The 9616-nt window shown below is 36.4% G+C and overlaps 1 long non-coding RNA gene across 1 annotated transcript; it reads right to left on the bottom strand.

The window, feature by feature from the left end:
• Positions 1–9072: 9072 nt before the first annotated feature.
• Positions 9073–9616, bottom strand: LOC104214537 (uncharacterized). The gene is made up of 2 exons (XR_707935.2): positions 9534–9616; positions 9073–9454 (listed from the first exon to the last, which is right to left on the bottom strand). It is a non-coding gene; the product is annotated as an uncharacterized lncRNA (long non-coding RNA).

Here is a 9616-nt window from a genome sequence, read left to right on the forward strand (position 1 = left end):
AAAAGTTTTATGTTACATTATTTTTAGAAAAAAAAATTATGATTATTTTGAACGGACTAAAAAGAAAAATATATCATATTAACTGAGTAGGTGTTTGGACATAAAGATAATAATTTTTGAAAAAAGTAGTATTTGTAGTTAAGTTGAAAAATGATATTTGGAATTTAAAATTATGTTTGGACATACATTCACTTGAAAAAATATTGCAGTTTTGTGAGTGAGGAAAAAAAATTCTGAAAATTTTGAAATTTTGAAAAACTCATTTTCAAAATTTTTTAAAAAACTTACAAAATTTCATGAATAAATATATTTTTGAAAAAAAAAAACTTTTTATGGACAAACTGAGCCTAAGGCGAATAGAGTGAAAGAGTAAAATAGATAAGTTTATTTATTTTTATTTTTTTTCACAAGAAGAAGTCGAAGTTTATAATTAATATAAACTGTTAAGTGGGAGTGCATGCGGTAACGTGACAAGCAGGGATTGGGAAGGTCGCGAGATCTGGTTACTTATTGCACTCGATTCTGTGTCAGGTTTTACCAAAGAGGTGAAAACGGCTAATTTGACCGTGAGTGTCTTTTTCTGGGAGTTGCCCGGATCCTGGGGCTGCTCCGACTACTATTACCCAGCAAAACGGATATTGATGTAGAAACGACAAATTCTGGCCTGCTCTCCCCTTATCTTGAAGTTAGAGTTCATTACTCAGTTGATAAAAAAGGAAAAAGAAATAGCACAAGTGGTTGTTCCTTTTCTTCCCCTAAATAATTGTACTATTATAGTTTTTTTTAATTATTTAGATGAGAAATGAGAAGAAAAAAAAAGAAGAAAGACGAATTAAGTATATATGGTGTAATATTAGCTTATAGAAAATTGCATGTTGATGGTCCTCTTATGACAAAGCCGTGTGCAAATTAGGGTTGTGCATGGATCGCCTCGGATCGGATTTAGCACATTTCGGATTGAAATTTCGGATTTTGGATTCCACAAAATGCAATCCAAATTCGATCCGAATTATATCGGATTGGATTGGATTTTAAAGTTCGGATCGATTTAGTGATCGGATTTTCGGATCGATTTAGTGGTCGGATTTTCGGATCGGATTGTAGTGGTAGTTAAGTCTTAATATATGTTTAAGCTTTGATTTTCTTAAACATCTTCCTAATATTTGCTAACTTCTTATTCCCCCACCATCCCCCAAAACGTGCCTCGCCTCTTCTCTGCAGACTATGCACATTAGTAGGAAGGATCTAGTCTGAAGTCCATTCTTGAAGATCATGTTGTCCAATTGCGTTTATGTTGTTGCAAATCAATGAGCTGATCCATGCAACTTGAAGGTCACGTGCTTCTTCTACTTGTAATCGCCTCATCTCATTTGAAGATCGGAACACAGAGAAGCGACGAGCAGAAGCAGCTGTCTCTAGAAATGAGCAGCAGTCTCTGGGTGGACTCTGAGAGAATGAGAGAAGAGAACGAGAATGAATAAGATTATACCTAACCCTAAAAATAAAATTAGTATTTATACTTCCTCTAATAAATTCGGATTTCGGATCGGATAGGGTTCAAACTATACAAATCCGAATCCAATCCGAAAATCCGTAATTTTAATAAATCAAATCTGAATCCGATCCAAATATCCGAAATCCGAAATTGAGCGGATCGATTCGGATTTCGGATATCCGATCCAAATGCACAACCCTAATGCAAACCAAGAAAGATGTGATTTTGTGACTTCATGTCCAATTTACGTGATGATCAATTATTCAAAGGATAACTTAATTATTTTTCTACTTTGACTTCACATTAATGTTTAATTAAGGTGTCAACTGAATTGCCAAAAAATGTCTTCGATATAGACAGGCCACATCAGCATCATGATAGCCTTCGTCGGTCGCCACGTGCTATCAGTAAGATTTCAACAAAGATCTGTCGCAAGTGGCCGTTGTTATTTATTCGGGCCTTGATTGTTGTTTCTTTGCCTTTGAAAGTTGTTCACATATTGTACTTCCCCCTCTTGTTCATTATATTGTCCATCTTGTTCAAATTCACTATCATCTTGCTCATAATTTTCAACCCGGTTTTGCACTTGGGGACCCTTTTGCCTTCTCTTGTTTACCATTATACTAACTCCTTCTATTGCATTTACTTGCTTGGGACCTTGCACTTGTTGATGTTGAACTTTGGCTAGTTGATTCATTGTGGTGGTCAACTCGGCAACTGCTTGCCCATGATCATGTAATTCTTTATGCAAGTGAATCGCATTTGGATCGCCTTGAGAAACGTTTGCTCTACTTTGCAAGCCGATGAAGTATCCACCATTTCATCAAGAATCTCACAAGCTTCCTCATACGGCATTGTCATGAAATTTCCACCAGCAAGTTGGTTGACCACATATTGATTGGTGGTATTGATCCCCCTATAAAAAGTTTGTTGAATCATAGCCTTCGTCATGTCATTGTTCGGGCACTCTTTCACCATAGTCCGGTACCTTTCCCATATCTCATGCAAATACTCATTGGATTCTTGTTTGAAAGCTAGAATCGCATCCCTAAGAGTTGCCATATGCCCGGGAGAAAAGAACTTGAAAATGAATTTCTCGGCCAATTCATCCCATGTATGGATAGAATGATTGACAGCCTCTCTAACCAATCCAAAGCCTTCCCCCATAGAGAAAAAGGGAATAGCCTCAACCGCAAAGTATCTTCGGAGACGTTGGTTTGTTTACTCCCCCAGCAAGTATCAACAAACTCTTTCAAGTGCTTGTATGAATTTTGACTCGGAGCCTCGGTGAAGAATCCGCGTTTTTCCAACAATGTAAGCATGACATTTGTGATTTGAAAGTTTCCCGCCCTAATGTGGGGCAGGACTATGGCACTTGCGTATCCTTCATTCGGCAATACCCGGTGTGCCGCCGCTCTTGGAGGAGTTGGGGGTGGAACGAGAACGTTGTCTTGAGGTTCAAGAGGAACCTCATCAACTTAGTCATCATCCCTGTCACCCTCCAATGACACATTTCCAAGAGGATCATTGTTGTTGAGAGCCATTATAACACCTACAATTGTTTTCACAAAAAATTAGTAACTCGGAAGAAAAGGAAAACAAATCACATACAAAACCAAATATATAGCTAAATCATTTTTAGCTCTGCGGCAACGGTGCCAAAAATTGATGTCGCCCAAATTCACACAATTGATTGGGATTATGAACCGGTCAATGCAATTATAATTACCCAATATGAGTTGGGGTCGATTCCACAGAGAGCTTATATTGGATTAGGTATATATCTAGACTAAGTATATGATGTGGCCAAAATACACTTTCACATGTTTGGTTGTTTCTTTCTACTTCTAATGATTATGCTAATGTTTGCAAATGAAAAGCTAGAGAACGATATTTTTGGTGGTGGTGTTTTTCAAGTTTATAAAAGATCTAGGGTCGTGACTTCCACCTAGGTGGTTACCTAACTGATTGTAGGCTCAAGGGCAAGTTTGAATGGTTGGGGTGTAATATAGCAATCACACGCAATTACCCACTCGATACCTCTCGGTAGTTAGAGTGGTTTTCCCCATTTGGCTTTCTCAAGTGCAAATGGGTAATTCACTAAACAAGTGATAAATACTCAAGTCGGGTCATACTATCTCTAGATTCAACCCTTTAATTGGGGCTATCAATTTCTTGAGTTCACCCCAATTCCTTGTTAGCCAAATTTTCCTAGACTTAATCTCTCTTTCTCAAGTAGAGACTAAGTCAATTAGGTATGAATCAATATTTGCAACCATTAATTCTTAAATTCAAGCAAGAACTAGGCTAAATATTACTAACCCAATCATAAAAAAAGCCCTAAATCAAATACTTATTAGGTATCCACACTAGGTTAGGGTCATAACATATCTAAGAAATTAGCTACTCATAGAGAAAATTGAAGAAACTAAAGAATAAAATAAGATTAAACTCATAATAGATTATAAAGGGAAGAAAATCCAATGTTAAAATGATAAACTATTACAAAGTTACCCAAAGCAGTAAAAGAAAAACATCTATCTATTTTCAGCTGTTTAAAACATGCCCTAATTTTGACAAAAAAGACTATTTATACACAGTAGAAATTATCGGACAAAATTGTCCATGCGGAGGTTTTGCGGCCGCACAATTCCTTGTGTGGTCCGCACTTTGATGTTGGCTTGACAGGATGGACTTCTGCGGCCGCACAATTCTGGGTTGCGGCCGCACTTCTTTAGATTCTACGGATTGCACATTTATGAAAGCGACCACACTCTTAAGCTCAAGCTTTGACATGAGAGACTTCTACGGACCGCACATTTCTGAGTGCGGTCGCACTTTTGATTCTGCGGCTGCACAATAATGGTGCGGTCCACATTTCTTCATGGACCAAAATAACATCTCTCTGAACCTTATCTTCTGCGGCCGCACAATAATTGTGCGGTCCGCCTTTGCAAATAAAATCTATTAGAGGTCTCTTCATGCTCTGCGGCCGCACACAAAATTGTGCGGTCCGCACTTTGCTCCTTTTTTTTTATTTCAGTCCTTGTCCAAAATTTCTCCTTCTTGAGTTGATTTTCATCTCTTTGGCTCATTTTCCAATAATCCTTCAAGTAAGCATATTTTATCAGTTCTCGGGAATACCTTTAAGCATTTTTTAGCTAAAATAAAAGTAAAAGGGTACAAATAAGTAGTCATGATACCTACTTATCAACTCTCCCAAACTTATGCTTTTACTTGTCCTCAAGCAAATAAGGTAATTCCCACCTCCATAAGAAAAAATCTATTTCAGCTAGCCTAAGGTGAATCAAACACATATCAACTAGGAGCAATAATTACCCACAACACTTATGAATTATCAACAAGGCAATGATTTGACTTTTCAAGTACAATAGTTCAAATATGACACTAGAGCATCAAGAGTTGACTTTATTCATCAAGGAAGCTCGCTCTTTGATGCAGGTCATTGTGAATCCCAAACTCCTCCTCCTCTACTCTCTGTTAGAATATCTCACTTAAGAACGTAGCACTCAATTCAAGGGTTTGTGAAAAGTTCGCTCATCTCTCTCAAAAGAATGTCACAAGTACGACTCTAGGTACCATATGTTTGCCCCTCATGTAAATCACCACTAATATAAGTCCACTAGGCTTGAAATCACGTAGGGCTTTTTCGGAATGTGATGAAGGCTTATTGGGCAGGGGTAAGGAATGTTGGAATAGGAACAGGTTCATCTTTCCTTAAGCACTCCATTTTTCTCTTTTTGTCTCATGTGTTTGCCGACTCTTTGAGTTATTATCTTTTTCCTCGGGGGAACTAGAGAGACTTAACATCACTCTTTCTCGGATATGATGGTTATTTTCTCCTTCTTTATTTTCTTCATGCTTTGCATCATTGCTTTTTTTTTTTGAATCCCTTCAACTCTTCACTTTATTCACTTTCTTTTTGTATTTTTCTTTTGCTCATTCTTTCTTTTTCTTTGCCTATTATTTTCTTTTTGTTCCTTCTTACCACTTTCAACCTCCTCGTCTCTCCCCCAAACTTAAGTTTTAGCCAATTACTTCTCAAGAGTGATAAGGAAAGCTAGGGTGCCAAGAGAAGGTCATTATAAAACGGGTAAGGGCTTGTAACGTGGCTATCAAATTATAAAGGTCTTAGGCTCAAATTGGTTGACTAGGGATAGCAACACTGGTGGGACATAAAAAATTGCAAACAGGTCAAGGAGAGCCTACAATCACTTCTCAAGCCAAGCAAAACTTAGATTTTTTCCTGGAAACACATTCGGGGCAAGTTCTAGACCATTCGCACGGTACTTGGACTTCACTACAAGAAAAATGCTTAATAGCAAAGGGAAAAATGGTCTCTAAAAGTAAGGAATTAGTCCCTAATGTTCAATAGCGACCAACCAATCTGGCCCTAATAGCTTCCGCCGCTAAAGGTCATTAAGGACAAGATAGAGAGTTGGCCGTTAAAACTGTTTCACGACCAATTTAAAACTGACCCTTAAATGATTTTTAAGGACCATGTTTCTAGTGCTTATTTACGTATTTTAGGGACTAAATTCCTGGTCTTTAAAATATTTTTGCAAATAGCTTAAAGCTGGTCGTTAAAACGTTTTGCGACCATTTAAAAGCTGGTCGTTACATCTTTCGCGAAAAGTTTAAAGTTGGTCCTTAAGTCAAACATGCAAGCACTACAAAGCTACAGATTTAGCAACCAAATTTTCTACTTCTAAAAAGGATTTAAGGACTAATAGTCTAGTCCCTAAAGAAACAAGTCAAGTCCCTAAATCACATTCAACTTGCAACTAGAAAATCTGGTAATTAATATAAAGATGATACTGTTTTCATATAATAATTATCAAAAATGATTAACATCAATTACTTGCACCGTACATCAATGATGTAAGCTAGTCATAATATCGTGTTCATAAACCCTTAGCAAAAAAACTACATATCACTAATATCCCTCGATTGTAATGTAAAATTTTCTTGATATTCCCAGCAAAAAGATGGTCAATCTAGGTGTCTGTCAAAAATCTTCAGAAAAATTGTTATCGATTCCTTCCAATAATCTCTTTTTAAGAATAATCATCTATAGTAAAGAATCAACTGCTTGCATAAACAAGAGGGCATTCTGGTATTGTGGCATTAGATGTGCAAATATTTGTTGCCGTATTGCTAATGCATCTTTCATCTCCTGAGAAACTTTAGTAAATTCGGGTGAAAAAGTCTATATGGTAAAGAATTAGACTTAGAATTGATAATGATGTCTTTATATGTGACATGTTGCAGGCATCCAGCTCCTTTCGGCAGCCTTCAAACTTTTCCCAGGATTATGAGCTCTCCTTAGCAGAGCTAGCGGCTCTTGATATGTGTCAGAAAAGCTATATTTAACCCAATGACTAAGGAGCAACAACAGAATTTCAAGCAAAGCTGTGGGAGCTCCTCGAAGCTTGTGCTTAGATTTTTACTAGCAGAAGAAGCATGTTCTAGGCATAAAAAATCACACTCTATAGCTGGCCCAGCTCATAGCATTGTTATGATATCAAAAGGAGTTGTGTACTAATTTGGGAATAAAAGGTTATGCTTACAAGAAAACATATCAATAAGAGGGGAAAGAGTAATTAAAAGAGAAGCTTCTTCTTTTATTCTATTTCAGTTATAATCACAAAATTCATCAGATCATTATTAGTTAAGCTGGTCGTGATGTAATATGATCACAGAGAAAGTTAGTGCACAAGACTAAAGAAGATGTAATTTATTGTCTTTACTACAACAACAACAACAACAACAGAATTATTAATATCCAGTATATATAGGGTGACAGGTCTCCTTTGAATGTTCAAATTCACAAGTTCAAATGATCAAAAAAAGCTGCGATATTGTTTTCAATATTTATTAGTCACCTAACTAAATTGCTATCCTAAAAGTAGTAAACTTATGCTAGCGGATCAACTCATAAGTATCAGCATCTCATTCTTTTAGAGAATAATTCTCTGCATGCTTCCCCATGCATTTGATTCTCCAAAAAGTATAAGGATCTCCAGACTTACAAGCATATACCATACAGGTAGCAACAATGTTACTTTTTCCGATCCTTGCAGTTGTTATATGCATCTTTCTGTATGCTTGTAAACAAGTATTATTAAAGGGGAAAAAGGAGTAGAGTGTTGATTCTCTTTCATCATCCCTAGCAAACTTCCATCAGCAAGAACTTTGTACGTTTGGTGCCTGGTGTATGCATTCTAGAGACTTGGTTGGACTAATCAAAGCAATAGTGAGAATTTGGTGGTAAATAGTTTTAACGGCTAGAAGCACTTAATCTGCCAATTAAGATCTCCCGGTAAATATCTGGCGGCGGACAAATTAATACATCATTATATAGCCAGTGAAGCAACTTAGAGAAAATGATTTACCCTTTCTCAGCCATCAAGTCAAAAGGCTAGGAGGGCAACATCAAAACTAAACTCGCACTTTCTGGATACCCTGGTGTGTGCAACACCTAATACGGGGTTGGTGAATGTTGATACTTGTTATTTGATCTAGTATAAAAGTAAAGTCTCAATTTTTCTGTGTGAACTTTGCGATGCTTAATGTCCTGTTTTTTTTAACCTCCTTCCAGAATTTATCCTACTTTTTCTTTTGATGGTATCTTTAACCAGTTTCTTATATGGAAGCTATGTAAATAAAAGAAACATGCGTAGAACTTACTGGAAAGATGCAGGATGAAAATACTTTTGCATTTCAAAATGATTAGGAAGATATTACTGTTTAAGATTCTGTTCCGACTGTTAAGAAGCTCAATGACATTCAATAGGATAGTTGTTTAATTTAGTTGGCACTGCACTGCCAATGAGCCGAGTATTTCAATTGCTAGAATGATATTTAATATTTGACATCAGTGTCCTAATAGGAAGGGAGCCTTTTAGAAAATGAATTATGTTCTTTAATGCACTTAATGGCTGTCTAATGTACAGTATAAATGCATCACTACGATGTTGACCAAATTCATATCCTAAATCAATGAAGAGCTATACAGTAACAAACATATGCCAAATGTAAAAGCTCCTAACAAGTATGGAGAACTATTCTGTAGAAAAACTAACCTATCAGTGCTGGAGACGAACCATTCAGGTGAAGTTCTAAGCCACAGATTCATTTATGTTCGTTTTAATAATGTTCACATGGGCAGTTATTGACATTGTCCTTTCGCTTGCTTTTTGCTATTACAGTCAGTTTGTGAAGACCGCTAGAAGGCTTACCATCTTGACAGATTCTAGCAGCGATGACATACGAGATAGAGACCCGATGGATATTGATCCTTGTTAACTGTACAGTTGATTGCTAGTAGTTTTTTCAACCTACTTCCTTTTCCTTCTTTGAGTTGTTTTTAAGAGTTGAACGGGAAATCTCTCCTTCAACCAATGTTTAGCAAATTATAGACTAAAAATTCAGCTTTGTTTAATATTTTCAATCTACCTGAATTTCTCAATGTTTAACTAAATATTATTGCATATAATTATAATTATTATTGCCAACTGTTTCCCTATGCACAACCAGCAAAGTCGTAATCAATGGAAGATATAAATTCCGTAAATGATATATAGAAACATACACTTAAATAAACAAAATAAATTAATGTTTCGGGTAAGTTGTTATTCACTTGGTATCATCAAGGATCCGAATAGTCATTTTCCTGAATTGGAGGCCGTTGCGCTATTCTTTCATCTCATTTTCAAAGTTAGACAAATGGTCCTTCAAAGACTGATTTTCATTTTGAGTTGAACGTAGCTTAGCCAATAATTCAGCTTTTGAGGAAGTTCCACCTTTCAAATCTTTCGCCTTTAATCCTCCCCCGAAGCTAAATACATGACTACGACTTTGAGGTCTAAAGCATTTTTCTACAATCTCTATGCTAGGAAGTGACGGTTCGGACTGCACCAATTCCTTGATTTGAGCCTACAAAGTATATAGAGAGATTTTTGTTAGATCACATAATAACTAAAAGTAAAGAACATGTTCAATTAACCAAACACACATGTTTCTCGATTGTTTCATTATCAACAAGTGTGTTATTCTTCTTGCGAGTCTCGAAGAAAATAGTTGCCAAATTTGGTGATT

This window comes from Nicotiana sylvestris, chromosome 3 (assembly GCF_000393655.2).
Source record: "Nicotiana sylvestris chromosome 3, ASM39365v2, whole genome shotgun sequence".
NCBI classification, from domain to species: domain Eukaryota; kingdom Viridiplantae; phylum Streptophyta; class Magnoliopsida; order Solanales; family Solanaceae; genus Nicotiana; species Nicotiana sylvestris.